Source organism: Halyomorpha halys, unplaced genomic scaffold, assembly GCF_000696795.3.
Source record: "Halyomorpha halys isolate HHAL.00 unplaced genomic scaffold, Hhal_1.1 Scaffold932.1, whole genome shotgun sequence".
Taxonomy (NCBI): Eukaryota; Metazoa; Arthropoda; class Insecta; order Hemiptera; family Pentatomidae; genus Halyomorpha; species Halyomorpha halys.
Genome location: NW_027115188.1, coordinates 553150 through 574055, shown reverse-complemented (window position 1 = coordinate 574055; position 20906 = coordinate 553150). Strand labels below are relative to the sequence as shown.

Below are 20906 nucleotides of genomic sequence, written 5' to 3'. Positions count from 1 at the left end.
AGCTGCATCTTCTACTTCGGTTGGAGTCTTTAACGAAAAAGGAATGGTTAACCGTTCATTAATAGATTTTGAAAGTGTTTCCAGTCAACTAATCCTTTTGTTATTGCGCACTGTCCATCCGATTTTTGCAAGGTTTGGTTTAGTGTTAGAAAAATCCCAAAGTGATCAGATGAAATTTCGAAATTTGTTTCAATTCTGTATGAACAGAGGTTGAAACCTTTACCTATGAAGAAATCTAAAACATCCGGTAACTTGCTCTGTGACATGGGCCAATAGGTAGGGGAGTGGGGAGCTAAAGTGAATAGGTTAAGATTGCGAATGACAGATAACAAGCTTCTTCCTCTTGGAGTAGAGAGTCTAGAACCCCACTGGGTATGTTTCGCATTGAAGTCACCTCCAGCTAGAAAGCAGGTTCCTAAAGTACAAAAATAGTTTTGAAAAAGTTCTGGTGTAACAGAAAATCGAGGAGGACAATATACTGCGGAAATGGTGATGTTTTTATTTTGGCATGGAAGTAGGATACTAGCTGCTTGTATATGGGGAGAAGCATATGATGTCAAGGGATAATGCTTAAGACTAGTACGTATTATAACTGCTGCTCCGCCGTGGCTCTTATTATCGGGATGGTCTGTTCGGTAGATTTTAGAAGCAGTATTAAAAAAAACAAAGCCAGGAGGAACAAAGATCTTATACCAAGACCAATAGATGACTTTGTTAGCTAAGTAAAGATTATGAGGGTTTTTTTTTTTTTACCCAGTAGCAATATGAGTGCAATCCGGTGCAGTTAATTGTAATTCCTTCAATTCTTGATAATTTTTTCTATAAAAATTGTGTAATATATTTTATATGTAATACATGTTTTAACTTTAAAATGGTTTAAGCCCTTAATTATACAACTCGCTAACCTTAATAAATTAACAATTTATTCTTAGATGCATGGAATTCAAAAAATATTCTTATTGATATTTCAGCTAATTTTAAGAAGTATTCCATCCCATTTTTATTTATTCTTTTTCAATAATTTACCTCTTTTTAAAAGCTTAATTAGCATTTTTATAAGTTATTAAAATTTAAAACAAAATCTAAAATATTATTTAGGTTCTTCAAGATTCGAATGAGTAATGATACATTTTCCCCTACTCTATGAATGACCCTGAGAAACCGTTTCACTAAATTTTAACAAAAGTAGTTATGTCCAATAAAAAGTTGAATCACAATTTTATTTAATTTAGCTGAACAAGAGTATCATTAGTAAAGGCTAAATGCTTCTATCTACAGGAATATTTGAAATATACAAGGAAATAACTAGATTTGTAAATAAATTAAACATCCACAGAATGTACAACATGAACCAAAAGTAATCAATATTTTAATATCACAAATGATAAAATTTTGTGGAATACACTACATTTACTATAGAGGCCTCATATATTGACTGTAAACTTCAAAGACGAAAGTGTGCTTAAATTTTTGTGTAAAATGTCGCATCCATTAATTGGATATTAAACAATTCTCATTGGTTTCTCTAGATCATTTATATTGCATATGAATTGTTGCCACCATTTAAAAGATTTTTAGACCAAAATTAGTACTTACATCTGCGAAGTTATCAGTAGTTATGTCTATCCTAGAGTTTTAGTATTTCTAAAATATATAATTTAATTTTGTAAAATGTGCTAATTCAAAAACTTCATTTATTATTAAAGACAAAACTAATTTTTACATTAAAATAAAAAAAATTTACAGGTATATATAGATACTAGCTTAAATATTATTTTGAACGCATGAGATATTACATACATATGCTACTGTTGGGTTACTGCTTAACCAAAGAATTAAGAGAAGATAATCCAATTTTAATTCACAGGGGTCTAAACGTCAGTAATCAGATATTGGATAAAACAATATTATAAATTAATAACTTTTAATTACTTAATTAAGTGAACGGTAAACAGAGAATACAAAATTGTTTCACACACACAAGCACGCACACACATCTTCACACTTTACTCTTCAGCCACCGTGTCGCAATATTGCTTTAATGACTTCACGAGTGGCTCATGTAAGAACCAGATGACATACGATGCCGGATTAGAATCTAGGCTTATTATTTATTTAGTTTTCCCACAGACTTTCTCCAGACCACAGCCTCTTCCAGATTCAGCTGCTGGACGGTATAATTGCACATCTTCAGTCACGTACGGTGCATTAGATGCAAATGATGAATACGATGTAGTTTAGTAAAACGTTTTCTAACAAAACAGATTGATAACTGTTCCAATTTACATGAGAGTATACATATAAACTCCGTACATGAATCAATCATGGAAGATCAAAACCGGGAATACCCAGAAGCAGGAATATATTCATTATTTTTTCGGTCAACACTGAAGATGGATTTTATTTATTATTTATTAGATCATTTATTTATTCCATCGTTCTGGTGGTGGCCTTGTGCATTCTTACACTTCCAAAAGGTATTTTGAGTGACTAGAATCTCTGATAGTAAATAGTAATTATTTTAATTTAAATACCTACATTTATTTTTTTTTCTGACACAATGGCTGATATAAACAGTATTGGTGTTCCAGTTTCGGCTTGGATTAGTTGTTTGTTTTGTTTTCTAACATTTTTCGCTGACACAGCAGCCATTCCATTATTTAACTGACTAAATCCAGCTGGGGTTAATAATATTCTGATATAACCACCGTAGAAAGGAAGAATATGTATATATACTGTAAAAAAAAAGTAAAAAAAACAACGCTAAGTTTTGTAAGAGTCATATCACTTATTTACATTATTCATATATTATTAACTTTATTTATAGTAATATATATTATACGGGTCATTTATAAACTATGTGTTAATTACTTTTGTGTTATCTACTACCGAATATCTACTTTTTTTTAGCCTAAAATATATATTCTGTATTTTTGGTTCCGGGCATTCAGCTCCTTAAGTTTTTTTTTTTTAGGAAACATTGAATAGTAATTTAAACTACGATTTTTTTCTGTTCATCAACAGAAGAATAAAAAACTGGTAGTCAACTAAAATAAATAAATGATATTTTTTTTTCTCAGAAATTATTCAATATCTTTTGTAAAATATTTTTTAAATTATTATTACTTATTACTTATTATTTCTATACATAGATTGCACTTATTTGGGGTACATCCCATATAAATAAATAAATAGAAACAAACTAATTTCTGAACTCAAATCCTACATTATAAACTTGTTTGTTTATTTTCTGACTTTATTTACTTTCCTTACCCTTCACATATATTAGGTATTGAAAATAAAATAAGCATATAAGATCTTGTGAATCATATTTTATTTCAAACAAAAAATTAATGAATATTTTTTTCGATAATTTTAAAGATGCACTACATTGCACAATGCGGATGGTACATACCTAAACAGCTAAGCGATAAAAAAAAAAAAAAAAAAAAAATGAACATCGATAGTCTTAATGTTAGCTAACCAACGCGGAACAAAGACACGCTCATCGATTCCCATTGGGCCTGAGACATCTTCTGGGCTTGGAAGGCGACCGACCGTAGAAAGAGTCACAGTCGACTGCCGGAGGTAACTTAAAAGATCACAGCTATTACTGTTTAGATGGGATCAATCAATCCAATTTCTAAATTAATATATTTAATTTGACATAATTATATTTATTATGATTGTCATATGTAATCTAAATAAAACCTAGAATAAAAAACAACATTATTTTCAGATCAATAGGAATGGAAGTATATCAGGAAATATTCGAACTCAAATCCTAACAAGAACAGAAATCACGCTGATCAGAAAGAAGCGATGGGATCTCTTGGAGGTCTGCAAAGTTTGGTTTAGAGCTCCCAAAGCTGACTATACTCGTAAATATTGGATATAGGTATGGATGTGTTTTAAGGTGGAATTATTTAATTCAAGTTGTGTATATATTATTTAATTATAATTATTGTATCGATTTATTTTTTTTTAACGAGGTGTAGATAGTTGACCGTAGATTAATGATTGGAGAAGTTTGTCGGGGGGTGTGGTCAGCAAAGAACAACATAAATAAACAAAACCATATTTATTTATTTTATGCCGACGTTTCGACCTGAGTTTCAGGTCTTCATTAGGGCTATAGAACAAAAGAGTCTCTCCTGTACGCACTGTACCATTTTATATAAAACCTAAATCTTACTTGACAAATTCACTGACCAAACCCGTAACCCTCAAAACACTGAATGCTATATCAGGTTATCACATTGATTTTCTTTTTTTTTTCGATTTATTTTTTAAATCCTTGGAACATATAACATGTTAATCCATACTGCTTTTAATTAAGTTCGCATGGAATTTTACATTGATTTAGATATAACCATTGATATGTGCACAAACCATAACTTTTTTTAATGGGCTTCAGAGAAACAAATAAGTGGTTTCGAGTTTCAGGTCTTCATTAGGGCTATAGAACAAAAGAGATAATTCCTTTTCAATTTTATGTTTCTCTAAATGTTGTTATCTCTTTTGTTCTATAATCCTGATGAAGACCTGAAACTCAGGTCGTAACATCGGCATAAAATAAATAAATATGGTTTTGTTTATTTATCTTTGCTGACCGCACCCCCCGACAAACTTCTCCAATTATTTTTTTTACGTGGCTATGAGTGAAGCGCTGGGATCTCAAGGCTTGGCTCGGAGTTCCATTGTGCATGGGTGCGCATGTGTATTTATTTTATTGATACTTAAATTTAATTTTCTTTATTTTGAAAATAAATTATTTTATTTTATTTTTATATTTATTATGTGATCAGTTTTATTTTATTATAAATTTATATTTTTATTTATACAAATCATGATAGTATTTTCTTTTATTTATTTATTTGTTATTATTATTTTAATTTTTTTATTTTTTGTTTCTTCTATTTTTGTATATATTGCTTGAATGAGTATTTAAGCACTAATACTTAATGCCTTTTATTTGCGGCATATTGTATTTATTCTCTTCAATAAAATAAAATAAAAAATAAGAGAGCTCTATTTCTCATGGTCCTTGTAGTAATATTCTTCAATAAACAAAGTATCTTGAATAAAGAAATATATATTTATAAATCAGAATATTAAATTAAAAATTTTCTTATGTTGCGATTATTGCCTTCAGTACATTTATAAGAACTACCGATGATATAATTAGTATGACATTATTAAAACAAATAAATGTAGAAACGGAAAATGGTTATTGAAAATACGTTTCTTATGTAAGGACTTGAGATTAAATAAAAGGTGTACTCAAAAGGATTTTTTTGTTGACATAACATTGTAAAAGTTCCAATCAGCATTGCGTTGCACTCCACTTGATGTTAGTAAACAGAATGTGAATGGGAGCAGGGAACGAACTAGGAAGGCCTAGCTGAGAGCAGGACGTGCCCAGTTTATCTACTAACTGCACCTCTATAAACAATTCTTACATGTTTTGTTCCGTCACTAAGCAAGGTCCTGGGTCAGATGCGGCGCAGATATAAATCCAATAAAATAGAAATGTAAACAACGAAAACTAAATAATTAATTAATTAGCAAAGACAAATATGCTACATGTGTAAGTACTCATAGGTTCTCGTAACAATGAATGAAACCAATGACTATTAACAATAAAAAAAAGCCATTTATACAGAAAATATTTGCAAGAGGGATTGGACAAGAGAAAAGATACCTCGTCACAATAGAGGAAGTCCTGATTTTACAGGACTATTCACATCGACCCAATGTTTGTTCGGACCATCCGGATGTGTTCTAAAACATAATGGTCTAACGTAAAATTAAAATACATTTTTTAAATTTAAATTTTAGAATTTCCTTGTATTTTTAAAACCATAAAAGGAATGCATAAATTATTCCTTAATTTTGTTGTAAAAATTGCGTTAAACTATCTTATCGCTGATACAATAATCATCTTCTAGCTTTTATTAATTTTTTAACTTGACAGATATTCTATCGAAGCTTACGATAATCGAATATAGCATTTAACTACATGATTACAGTAAAACAATTGTATCAACAAAGCCTAATTCGCACGATAAGCTGGAAGATAAGCAAATGAAAGCATTAATATAGGAACCCTTCTAGAAATGATTGGGGACAATTGTAGATAAAGGGATTACATGCTAATTTTGAAAAAATACTAATTTCCACTTTGAAAAATGATTTCTACATACACAGTACCTTTTATATATTTCTAAACATTATGTCGTATTTTTGGAAAGTTAAATATTGAGATATCCAGTTTAAACGGGATAAATATACATTAAATCCAAAGTTTCTTCATATCGTCTGTTCAAATTCAAAATGGCGTTTCAGCGAAGTTTGTTTTTTCGTTGCCTTTTAACGTGGTTTTCGATTATCTTCCCAATCTAATTGGAATATGGGACATCAATAAATTCAATATAATCGCGATATACAAAATGATCAATTGATTTGATCGAAATTTGCTTCTGTTTCATAATCCAAACAACGATTTGGAGGAAAATGGATGCTAAATTAGTCATTACAACAGGTCAGCTGGTTGATACTAAGTCTTATGATACTTGAACTATTATATTAGCCTTACACTGATTACTATAAAATGATTAAATTGGATCAGATATAAGACTGGAAGACCGGAAAACACAACTAGACAGTTCTATAACAATATAATTCTTCATATCATTCGAAAACCATGGTTCTCACAAGCAAACATCGGGAAAGAAATTATATTATATATTAAAACTTAGGACGAATCGCGGAATTTGCAATAACTACCTCCATAAAATAAACAACGGAAAATTTTCAATGCGAAAATTGTAGCGGTAACGAAACCCTCTGACATATTATACTTGAAAGTCAAAATATCATTTCTGATGGTATATTAAAAGTAACAGACTATGAAAAAATATGTTACAGCCATAAATATTTGAAATACATAAAAAAAAAAATTATAGCATTATATTTATGGTTTAGTACATTAGTAAATCAGATATATTTAACTAAATAAATAATATCAGTAACAAAGGGATTTAATAGCAACAAAAAAATGTCCTATACAGATTTCAAAGAATAAAGTTAATTAATTTTAGGCTATATGGTATAAACAAATACCACCCATATAGCGACCTCAGAAATTTGAAGAGAACGCCCCTTTGTCTCTGACCGACAATACGTTTGCAACATAAAACTTCCATCTACAGATGTCCTTAATTGTCTCACGCTACACCATTATTTATATAAAATTATAATTTCGAATTCCAATAACATCAAATAAAATATACCGAGGTTCAACGTTATTGGTCTTAAAATGTTTTTATACAGGATAAATTAGAACTCTTCAAGAAATTAAACTGGACCTTGAGTCAGCAACTAAGTTTAGTAAATCAGTAACATTACAAGAAATTACTTATCTACACTAATACCACATGACTAGTAAATACTTTATCCGTTCAAGAACTAATTATGCTAATACTGTATACCTAAATATAGATGTGCATATTTTCATATTACGCTGCGTTTAGTAAATTGAATATTTGAATTGAATTTGATACTCAAAGCTTATACAGTAAGAGAACTCTGCATCAGAGCAATCACATAAATAACAATCAGTTGTACTACTATAATTGGAAATAGAATTTTATTAATAAAGGTTTTAGAGCAAAAAAAAACTTATTATACATTATTGGAATGCCAATAATTTGAATGATATTTTAACAGCATTTTTGTGCATGAGGTGGTAGTGGCTAAGTTTGAGATGGCAATATTGTATGTTACAATACGCCCTGAAGGTAAATAATTTTATTATGTCTTAAATCTGCTAAACTATTTATAGTTTGGGCCAAAGAATACGAACAACAATATTTACGATATTTTACTTTGTACAGTAGTCTCAGAAGATTTCGATATGTTGCACACACATTGGTTAAGACTATTACACAATTTTTGTGCCTTTTAAGATTCTGCTCAGCATTAATTGGAAACAATAAGAATAATTACAGAAAAATACTAAAGCCTTAATTAAACACCAATACTTAAGAGGTAAACTCGCTAGAGTAATAAAGGACAAGACAGGCAACACATGTCGGAATGAGGAGGTCCAAGAAGCAATAAAGTTAAAGAAGGAAACTTGGAAGAATTAGACCCTAACCGGGGGTCTAATTTACCAAGGGGTTAATATATGGAGGATCGGAAAGAGGAACCCCACTTAACAAACGGCAACATAGCAGGTAGCACTGGCTGCTAAAGATTTCCTTTTAGACGAAAATATAATAATGAGTAGCCTAAGTAAATGAATATAATATTTTACTAAAATAAAGCAAAAATAATTTTAAGAAACTTTAAAATCTTCTTTCGGAAATGAATAATTGTTGTACAAAGGGCTCAAGCATGGCAATTTTTTAAAATGTTTATCTGAAACATAGTAAATTTCTTATTGTTGTTTACAGACGATTGAAGTATCCTATATTATATCGTAGAATGCCTTATTTATTTTTTTCATTCCTTTTATATTTTCTCTTTATGTTCTTATAAATTATTACAGCATATCAGATGAAATATTTTGATAGTGAAAGGATGTTTTTACAGTGATGGATATAGAATGATTTTGCCAACTATCTGGAAAGGCAAAATCTAATTTAGTTAATTCAATAATTTGAGTAAATCCTAAAATAACGGAATGCTAAGGTTTACTGAAATAGAAAAATATTAAAATTTTCTAGGTATATTTTTCCAAAATAATTCGACTATATTAATCGCTGTAGATAACAAAGATCTGCAATCGAAAATTTAACGGCAGCATAAGCAGTAAAGTAGAATATTAGGATATTTATAACATCCTTTATCCGAGGGAGTTAGGATAGTTAAAGCTCATAAAAGTAGTACTTAGTTCTCGGTTGAACCTTACTTCTGTATTATCGTTATAACTAAGAATTAATTCGGAATGGAAGAGAAGAAATACCAATCTTTCATTTCAGCTGTTTCATAACTACTTAAATCGAAGGAACATTCAGGGGGTGACATAACTGCCAGTAGGGCTCGTGGGAATTTTGTTCGAGTTGTCTTCATTACGCGTGTTACCTGCGATTCGACATGACTTCTATTATATTACAGGTAGAGACCCACAAATGGCCGACATTTTTTATCCCATATTGCACTATTCTGGAAGTTGTTACTAAACAGAAAAAACACAGAATTCAATAGTCCTATGTTCATTATATTTCGAATGTTACATCCTCTGTCGATTAAAGTCTTGTGAATTCATACTTTTTTATGAATATATAAAAAACACACTATAAATTTAAGTTAAGAAAAACACACTATAATGCTAAGTATGATGAAACATTTTCTAAAGTTCAGAATCAGTCATATTAATCTATATCAATGCTTAATCAAATAAACAAGATATTATTGGACTTGATAGGTTTAATTTATTGAGTTATACTACCACTTGTCTAAACAACGTCTTAACTTAACGTTGCACGAGGAAGTGTTGCATAGGATTCTGTTTGTTTTGATATAGGATTAGATACCACATGAAAAGTTGATATTTTGTATCATTTGTGCAAAATTCAGACATTGTCTCAGAGATTCTACAACCTCTATAAAACTGATTTTTAAAAAACATCACAATTTTAGCAATAACTCTTATCATCCTACAGGTTAGTAATTAAATGCATTCACTCCAATGTACCATTATGCTACTTTGAGCCAACTAATGACTGAAATAAATTTTAAGAAAAGGTCTTTTTTCTTCCTCACTACTAAAGATATAGAATAGCTATGAATATATAATATCCAGTGAAACGTTATGGTTACACAAACAGAATCCACATATTATTCTAAAGGGACTACCTCCCACAATAATAAAGCTAATTTTCATTCCACTTCAAGCTAACTCATAAAAGTTTCCGTAATTTGTGACCTTTTTTATAGAAAGTCGAATATTTATTAGTTAATCAGAAATTTACTATATAGGTTTTCAAATGTATTAGTAATTTCATCACAAATTATGATTGAAACTAAATTATACTTCTTATATAATCACCAAATTCCATCCTGAAATCACAAGTGCAGCCACCTTCATGCTGTAACGAATTTTAGATACGTTCCATTTTATTTTTTGTAGGTGTAATCCACCAAACATTCAATAGAATTTCAAGCATCTTTTTTGCAATTTCGTGAGAATTAAATGAAGGTTTAAGATAACTCTTTCCATAATAAAACGTTCCTTAACTGAAAAATAAATAATTTCTGCAACAGGCTATGAAGTGCCTAAGAGGCAGGTACCACTGGAGGATGTTGTATATTTATATATATTGAAGCTAACATAAAAAATTAGTATAAGAAACAGTAGATATGTTACTAACATGAAACCATTTCAGTGAATTTGGAGAATTTCGACTTTACAAATACAAATTTTCTTCATGTAATTCAACAAATACCTCTAGAGTTACTTACGTTCGAGATTATCACAGGCAGTAAAAGATTGAGCGCAAACATAATTTTAGGCCAACATCACCTTCGATGTGGATTGCCTGAAAAAAAGAAAGAAATATTAGATATAAGATTGAGCATTGCGTCAGGGGCAGTAAAAATCTCCATAATTTTGATCAGACTGGCAATGGATAATAAGTCCGAGATTTGCCAATCTCTGTAATGAGTACAGAAACTAATAACGATTTTTGACTTCTTCTAAAAGACAAATGTTAATATTTTTTTGATCCTGGAGTTTGCCACATGTTTACCTGGTATTTTGTAAATAAGAATTTTTTCTTTGTACGTATCAACTTGAACTGTTCCAGCGATGTTGTTCGTTTCTTTAAACTAACTATAAAATCTTTAACATTTCACTAATTTCATTCTTTCTTCTTAAAAGTTTATCAAAAAATTAAAGAAGACATTTCTTCAAAAAATGTTACAGTAGAAGCCAAACCCGGATGATGAAGTTTGTGTGTACAATGCTTGTATTTTAGATCTTGTATAATTTATTGTTATTATTCTTTATTTTGTAATTTTACATAAGCCTTTTTGGCACGCAGTGTAAATGTGTACTCCATTAGAGAACCTCCGCACAGGATTAGTATGAATTTGTGAGTAGAGAAACTTACCAATGAAGACATTCCTGACGTAGTACATCCACCTAATGTAACAGATCCCTGATTTAGAGGCTTTTCAGTCTTCTTATCAGAGTTTCTGGTAGTGATTTAGTCAGTTATATTTGTTGGGATGTCCAGCGAGTGAGTAATGAAAGATCTTGTACTGTTTTTTTTTTAATAATGTAACACAAATTGTAGGTCCAGTTCCTTGTACTGTGTAATGATTTTTTGTTATGTAAAAGGGACTGTGAGTGATCCTTTATCGAAGGAATTTGGATTGAAATATTTGAAAGGTCTGAAATTGGGATTCTTTTAGAAGCTTCTCGCAAATTTATATCAGTCTAAGCAGCATGTTGTATATATTAAGTTTGTTAGTAAGCAATAATTTATTTATGATCTAGTCATCGAAGTATGGAAAGTCAGTGATATAGTCTTTTTTTGTCACACGTGATTTCTGATCAGTCGTCTGTCCATCATAAGTCCCAAGCATTTTGTCTCTGTTTAGGTAACGAGATATTGTAAAGTGTTAGTTGAGGGCAGTCCAAACACTTAAGTGTAAATGGAATCTGATTCGATGTTAATTTTTGTTCACCATTCATCAAACCAATAAAACGGTATTAGGGTCATCAACGTAACTTGCGAGCAGTGTGTTCGTAGAATATCGGAAGTGTATATAGAGTACAGAAACGGACCTAAAATACTGCCCTGCAGTATTTGACTCTAAGAAAAGAAACTTATTTTATCTAAACACATGTTTATAACAACAGTTTATAATTTATGATAACCCTAAATATAACAGAAGCTGTATCAAGATTATATTTAAATATAAAAAAAATAATTATATACTTCCACTAGTTTTCTTTTAAGCAACTTATGATAAATCAATTTATTTAAAAATATACTATAATTCTTTTTATCGGGGAAGCTTCTGGAAAAGGAACACTGGGTTAGTGATGATGGCTACGGTACAGTACTGATGTTTCTACAACGGTCCGTTAGCTAATCCACCATCCACCGTTTGCAGTTCTTATAGAGGAAGTTGCCTTCCTTATTGTGCCCGTAACTGCTTCAACAGCAATTTGTGTCATTGCACTTCATTCTATCTGTTTGTGAAGTCTGTAGACCTAAGCTGTAACTAAATAAGGACATACAGTATCAGTAAGAGTTGTAGTTGTTGAGCCTGTCGGTCATGATGAAGGGTATGACAGTCCAGAGGCAAGATACTTATCAGCATACGTCGCAGATACAATTGTGTCCTTCAAATCAGTTAAAGTTAAAAAAATGCTAAAATCCTGGCATATTTTTATAATTACTTTTGTAATCATTTTTTTTTTTAATAATAAGATTGAACTAAGGATCACTAGAGGAGGTTCTGAGAACATAAATTGAATTCATGCAGCACTAATATTTCCTTCAAAAGGACTTGGCTTCCTAACAACACCATAAATTACATGATTTATATTGAAACTGAACTGCAGAATTCATGTACCTAAATAATATTTTAAATTATACAAGTAAAAGGTTAGAAGTTTTTCTTGTGGATAAGCTCAAAGAGAGTTACTTTATTCTAAATTTAATATTTTTAAATTTACCATTTGAGTTAACTGTATTTAAACATTATGTTTTTTCAGTTGATTATTTTCTTATATTGTAACGAAAGAAACAGTAATTATAAAATATTTTTTCTATCAACTTGAAGGTTATTTTAAATTATTGATTTTCTGCCTCTATTTTGGGCAAAAGGCTAGCAGTATTCAACTCATGGCTTATAAATTAAGATTTATTAGGTTAACCACACATTACTTTATATATATATATATATTTTTTGTGTGAAAATTCATTTTAGATATATATTGTCCCACAATCTCTCTTTTTCTAATGAAACTGAGACACCACACCATCGAGCCAGCATTAGATTTTTACTATCACTAACCTATAAGAATATGGAATATATAATAAGAGTAAGAATAAGTATTGTGATCGATAAAAAAAAAATGAAGCATTTCGAAAGTAAGTTTCGAAAAGAAAATTAATAAATTAAAAGCAAAAAAGTGTTATTTTTCTGTAGCTATAAAAATTTGTAGTTAAGGATTTCTCGAGGTGAGAATAACGAATATAAATTTTGCTTCTGCCAAGAATAAAACCGTTTAACAAAATATAACACAACCTTAATGCATTCATAAAAGATCGGGTGGTCTCGGCTTTTCCCGTTCAAATTTTTATTTTTCCTTTTTTCTACTTTAATTATTCATTAAATTTTTCTATATTTTGTATTTATTATATCAAACAATAAGTTTTTTATTTAAAAATAAACCAAATAATTTGTACTTTACAGATTTTTTTTTAAATTCGGCATTTAAATCCTATCATAATACTTCAATGTAGATAAAACCTGTCTGATATTAAAGACTTCTTATCGATAAAATGGTGAAAATCGATTTGGCAACGAAGTGACACTTTCGGTCGATCGATTTTAGTGAAAAAGTTGCTGGCAGGTCAGGCATAATTCCACCTTAAGTATATAATATCAGTTTCATATAACGTTTGTTTTTAAGGCTAATCACACGCAGACACATAGATCATTTTTCGAGACTTGGTAATTTGTACTCCAAAGCCTCAAACGTATTTCCATCGAAAACAATCCATGAAAAAATATTCCTGAGAAAAGGATTTTTCTTAGCAACGTTTATCATTTCTTAACATTAAGCATACTTTTGACACATAGTTATTGATAAGATTCTATTTGACCTCCAATAGCTTTGAAAAAGTGATTAAATTTGATAAGGAGTAATGGAATAATTCCCTTGGATCTCTGCTTTCCCCATCTTTAATCAGCAGAAGATTTTTAATAGACATTTTAATTATAGTATAATTAAAACATGGTTGTGTATAATTGCACAAAAAAATAAATAATTTTGAATTTATGATATAGTGTGATATACAATTATTGTGATTAAAGTTAAACGTAAAAAGAAAAAAGAAATAAATATAAACTATTTTTAGATGGTTTCTTGAAGATTTCAAAAGGAATTCTTTAACTTGGACGACAGGTGTCTCGTTGAAGCGTAAATAATATATGTCTAGATTTGTCTACTTATAAGTAGATTTATACTACAATCACAATATAATTACCACACAGTGTGTAGTAAGAAGGTACACACAATTTGCACAGGATAATATATTTTTCTTTAACAAAGCTGTAATTAGTTCTTTATCATTCAACTTAGAACAGATAAATCACTTGGGATAGTCTATATTTGCATACGAGCTCTTAGAACTACTAATAGCGAGATTTCTGGAATCCTATTTGCATATTATCTCCACAATGTACGAAAAAAATATAAAAATCCAAGATTTTTTTCATCTAAACCTTTTAGATGTTTACATACCAAAGTTACTGCGTTTTTTTTTCATCATTATGAGCACACATACCATTCTATAAGATACCAGAACTGAATGTTCAAATTACCTATAATAATAAAGCCTAATTACAATGATATAATAACAAGACATTATTGCACCATTTGCAGAAATAACGGCCACATTTACCGTAATTTATATCTTCTTGAAAGTCCATCTTTTAGAAACAGTTATAGTCTTAATTGACGTTGATATCACCTTAAGCACTTTCACAGTGTTATCATGTATAATTATTATGTTATTTAAATATGCATAAATCAAAGTTGCAAAGTAGTAATTTACAATACTCACATCATTTAGTATTTATTATAAAACCCGTTATTAGAAAATGTACTCCCCAACTCATCAATACAATTTTCATTAGTTTATTTATTGAGGAAGTTTTATTTTTTATGGACTAAATATTTCACATTAGAAATGGAAGAAACGAACAGCGTTTTGTAGATTATCATAAATGGAGTTTTCTTTTGGGTGACATTACAATGGTTTTTTTTAAAACAGAAAATAAAAACTAACACCAACAGTCCAAAATAAAGAATTTTTCTAGCTTATTTCATAACAAAAAAAAAAAGAAAAACGATTCTTTTTATTCCTATAGCCGATGGTTAATGGTTAAGATCCATTGATTCTGTTTGAGTTTTTTTTTTTTAATAATCTATATATTCATTAAAATACATCGCAATGAAATATATAATTAGTGGGACATAGAAAGGTAGAACTTCAAAATACATTAATGTTATTTATCTATACATATAAAAGGGAATAGTCGAATCTTTGTCCACAATAACCTTTTGAATTACTGGACCGATGTATTTTTTCAGAATGCCATGGAAAGGTTTAAAGATAATGAAATCCCCCAATTCTCGAGTAGAAAAAATGTTTTGGACAAAATTAAGCGTTTTTGTTGTGCAGCATAGAAATTTCAAGTTTTATTCACGGTTATTGTACACCAATTGATTTTTCTCCTTCCGGAGAATAGTAAAAATGAAACTGATTCTTTTATGCTATAATATATCTACAAAAAACTATAGTTATAGGTTTTTATCTAATGTGGCTCGGGGTAAAGTAGGATAGCAACATTTTTTTTAGGAAAAAACATTTCATATTCATTTTGAGTGCCGTTTCAAACTACCAGATGCCATTTTTGAAGGAAATTGAAAATCGGAAATTTTTTACCTCAGTTTATTCTCCCGATGTAAATTTAATCGTTCATAACTCCTCTTTATTTTATCAAATTCATACATTAATATAGTCGTTGAAGAGTTGAATGTCTACACATTTAGTACAGAAGCTAAACGTAGATTTAGCGTTTATGGGGCGAGATACAGGTATCAAATTTACAGGTTTTATTTTATATCCGTAGTTCTAATTGTTTAATGAGACCTGGTTTTGTGCCCTTTGGTGCAGTTTATGGAGCCCTGAACCACTGTCAACTTTGTTGTAGATTGGTCCAGTGGTGTCGAAGCTATTTCTATTTTTTTGATTTTTAAAAAGGAATCAAAGGCGAAAATTTTAGACAATAAAAATATATTTTCCGATTTTTTTCAAAAATTCTTATTTAAGGATTTATTGAGATACAAAAAAGGAATATTAACTTTGTTTTACTACTAAAAAATCTTTGATTACACTTTCATAGACCAGTTGCTCCGAATTGTTTTAATATAGTACTAATATTGGAGCTCAGTGAGTATACATATGACAGTATCATAGATAATTAAATTGTCTGAAGGAAAAAGAAAAAAATCAACTACATTACAAGGTTTAAAGATAATGAAATCCCCGAATTCTCAAGTAGAAAAAAAGTATATTTTTTAAATAAAAATTTCTGTTTCACTCCTTACAGTATGTATTGTTTTAATTTAGGTTACCAAACCATATAATAAAGTATTTTTAAATGTTTAATTTGAACTAAACACAATAATTTATATTCAACCATCATAATGTTTATTAAATCTATATACATCCTCAAATATAGTAATCACGAAGCATTGCCGGGTCAGCTAATTTAATTATAAATATGAAATTTAAATGTTTATGTATGATCTGTATATAAAAATGATTCTCTTATTTATTATTAAATAAATTGAAATAATATTAAAAAAAATATTCCAACCATGTTCCAACTGTTTAAATATTATCAACTATAATTCAATGTACAGCAGAAAAAAGTAAAAGTTGTTTCTGGGTACGTACCCATAAAATTACCCAAATTGGAACATTTTGAACTTTCAACTTTGTTATAAAACTATAACACTAACACATTCATGAAATCTTTTTGTTTGCTCCAATCCACGTGAAGCCGGACTAAGTGAGCTCACAGCTCTGGTGAGGTGGATCACATTAGAATAGAAAAACTACTTACATAACAACTAACCAAGGAAGCCTTGATCGTTTGATAATCTGTATCTGATAGCTGGCTGGGCACCAGAACAATAATAACGACGATGAGCTATCATTATCAGGTGTTGCCCAGGTCCTTTCATTAAATGTTAATTGGGAAATAAATTATGGGAACGTAACAGACACCATCATGAGAATTTCGTTTGTGGCGTTAATCACATAGAGATATACTTATTTTATCTATAATAGAATATTAGTTCAAGATCTAGGAAATTAGATACATTATTTTTTTCGTTTTAATACTCTGTGTGTATAAACACTTATGAACTTTTAAAAATTAACAAAAATAATGATTCCATTGTTGTGATAAAGTTTTTAAGGAATAGTGACTGTGATAAATGATTTTAATTTTGGTTTTAATTGAATATTGACTAATTAGAAATTGTTGTTTTGACCTGGGCAGAACAGCCTGCATGGAGTTTTTAAATTATATAATTTCAAAGTTGTATTAAGATTGTCCCTGAGGATGGCCGGATTGGCCAAAACGTCGAACTTATAAGAAAAATAAAATGTTTTGAGACTAAAATGGATAGAAATTTAATTCATTATTTTTTTTAAAAAATAATTAATTAATAACACAATTTAAAAGAGGGTATTTAAATGGCATCCTTCGGGGTGGAAAGTAGTTCCTCTGAAAATAGGTGAGCGATTTCCAGGTGGGCCCGTATGCATATGAGGTTATCCATGAATCTTTTCAAATGAGACCTACTAGACCATTTCATAAACGCACTTAAGCCAAACATAGGGGTAAAGTCTTTTAATTTTTTCAGTAAGTCTTGTGGCATCTCAAGAATACTTGCAGTGTTTACTAAAAATAGTTGATCCACGTTATGTAGGTCCTATGGTTTTATCGATTTCATGGATATTTTTTAAATATTCTTCCTATCTTAAGATAACTCATTAAAAAAATAAATAAATTATACAAGAAATATTAAATAAGTTGATTTTATTTCAATGAGTCAAGTTTTTACTTGACAATATTTATTTTAATATTTTATATCATGCATTATCATCAACCAACAGAAGTGGTTTAGCAAAGGCCACTATGCTGGCCAAGGACCGCTAAATGCGTCGGTAGCACCAATAATTAATGAACAGGGCCGAACCCTGAAATTGTCTTTAGGATGACGGAAAAAAAAAAAATCATTATAAAGCCTCAATATGTTTTGTAGCCCCTACGCCCTATAAACATAGCAATCCTACTTTTTTAAGCGGAGTCCAAAACAAGGTAAATTATGTTTTTAAAAGTAGAGTAGTGTGGGAACTTCAAGACCACGGTGGTGGTAAAGAGGGTCCTAATATTGCTTTGTGTGTCAGAGTCTCAGTGACAGCTCTGGTGAATAGAGTAGGTGTCTGAGTAGATTTGATGTAGACTTCACTACATGTATTTTGTGTAGTATTTTTGTAGTCAATGAGAGGTGCGATTCTAATTTCATTCCGAAATAAGTGAGATGTCTCTTGGTCTCGTTTGTTCGCCCATTTAGTTTTGGCTCTCAGTTTGGAGATTTCGTTTATAAGAAAGTATTTATTTATTAAATCTTGTACGTAATTAGTTGGGTTACTTTTCGGGCCTCGATAAATTATGGAGAATAGTATGCTAAATGAAAAATTAAATTCACCAATGGTCAAGCGAAATCAGAACTCAATGAAAATTAAAGGCGAAAACAAAATGATATTTTCGAAAACTCTTCTTTCCACTATAACTAGGGGCTATAAAAACTGAATGCCTTTATCAATAAGAGGCTTAGCCAGTGAGTATGCGTTTAGCGTAGTTCATAGGATAGTGTATAGTCACGTTTGATTGAAAAATTATAGAAGAATCTGTAAATGGAGAAGGGAAAGTGAGATATGTCCAGCGATATATTGAAATGTATGTAATGCAGCTAGCGACTACTGCGATATGGTTGGAGACTTATGGGCGAAATAGGACCAATAAGGGAACTAGGAGGAAGGCCACTGGCAGCGATCCGAAGGTGAAGCAATGAGCTCTGCCATATCTGCTGCAACAGGACGCCGCTCTGATCCCTGCAATTATTTCATCATGTGAAACAATCAGCAATGCACCTGTATGGGCTTCGTCTGTCAGGATCCTAGCTACGATTCAGTGGTGTAATAGAATCGACAGGTTCATATATTTAAAGGTTACTGAAATAAAAAAAACGTATTTCATCAGTATAAAACAAATATATTTATTTATATTGACAATATAACATAATTGACGAACTTTCTATCAAAAGTCAATAATTCCACTTTCGAAAATTTATTATAAAAAAATTAATTAGGGAGTACTTCATGTAAATACATAAAATTTGTATTTAAAAGGTTGATTTGTAACAGCTATTTGGCAAGAGAAAAGTTTTTTTTTTAATTTATTTATTGTTACTTACAACTGTATAAAAATATATACAAGTAATTTGCTGCAAATGATAAAATGACATGATACAAACATATGGAGAGTCTACCCATTGATAGAACTTCAAAAACATTTCAAGAGGAGAAGATCTCGAGGCCATCTCCTTTTCAGACGCCTAGGAGGATTATTAGGCAATGAAGGAGAAGCCAGGTTAGAAACGAGTTGGTTAGGTTGGTTGGGAAGTTAATCATGGAAGGGTTGGTATCTGGTTCAAGCCAAATCGCCAACATATGGGACATTGAGGTCCTGATGGATGATTTGATTTGTTACAAAGTATGGAGCATTAAGGATTTTACGAAGGATTTTGGCCTGTAAGGATTGGATTCGGGAGGAATTCGATGGTTTAGTGGAGCCCCATAGCTCAACTCCGTATGTCCAAATAAGCCTTATAACAGTAATGTAGATCAGTCTTTTGTAATGGATTGGAAGTTTGGACTGTTTGTCTAGTAAATGTTGTAATAGTCGGAATCGTCGAGCAGTTTCCTGTCTTTTCAGTCTTGTATGAGGATTCCATGTCAGTCCAGGTGTAGTCCTAAGTAACTGATTTGTTCAACAGGAATAAGTAGGGTATTATTAAAAGATAATCTGGGGCAAGACGAAGGGTAAATGTGATTTGGTGGGATTTATTGGAATTTATTTTAATCCTCCAGTTTTGGTACCATTCTTCAAGGGTGGTGATGTGGGATTGGAGGGTTTGGGATACAATGGACGGATCATTATTCACTGACAATAGGCATGTATCATCGCCATACGTGGTGAGAATAGTGTTAGGATGTCAGCTGTAAAAACTGTATAAAGGATAGGACCAAGGGTATTACTTGCTGTTATGATTTACTTGAAATAACCTGTGTGAGAGATATGAACGGATAATGAGGAAAAATGTAGGGGGTAGAAAGTTACGGATCTTGTATAGCAGTCTTGGGAGCCAGACTCGATCAAAAGCCAGAGAAAACTTAAATTTTGAAATAGACTGAATAAGTTTTTGGTGTATAATTTTATTTTGTCAAAAATAACTTAAGTCTCAAAATTCAGTTGATACTCAAGGGAGCCCTTCAAATTTTAATTTACAGAATTGAGGTCGACTAAACAAACCCACGAGAGATAAGACAAAAAATATTCAAGTAGAAAAAATAAATAAGCAAAAAACGTGCGTTCATAAGGTAGAATGAGCTTAGATAAGGCTCAGATCATACTCGATACCTTCCTTCAGGAGTCCCAACCTTTTTCAATCAGAAGACACATTTATAGGTTATCAGCCGAGTTGTGGACATTATAAATATTTTTCTATAAGTAGGATATTGTCAATAATACTTTAACAAAATGAAATAAAAGTTGTGTTTAATTAATTTAACATAAAAAAATTATTAAAATTCTTGATTAAAATTAATAAGTTAAAAAATGAAAAACCTGTACCGCTACACCCCTGAAGAGTTCAGTATTTTGTAAGGAAGTAATGTAACTAAAGGGTGTTTTTTTAAGCCCGATAGAACTTGAAATTGTAAAAAATAACACAAAAAATTAAATTGTAATCAAAATTTTTTTTTTATTCGAAAGATCAATACGTG

At 30.4% G+C, this 20906-nt stretch overlaps 1 protein-coding gene across 1 annotated transcript in view; it reads right to left on the bottom strand.

Moving 5' to 3' along the window:
* Positions 1–20906, bottom strand: part of LOC106687224 (uncharacterized) — a 214042-nt gene that overhangs the window by 91603 nt on the left and 101533 nt on the right. The window contains exon 3 of the mRNA XM_067052277.1: positions 10471–10547. The gene's annotated coding sequence lies outside the window, so the exon portion shown is untranslated. The remainder of the gene's footprint in view (positions 1–10470; positions 10548–20906) is intronic.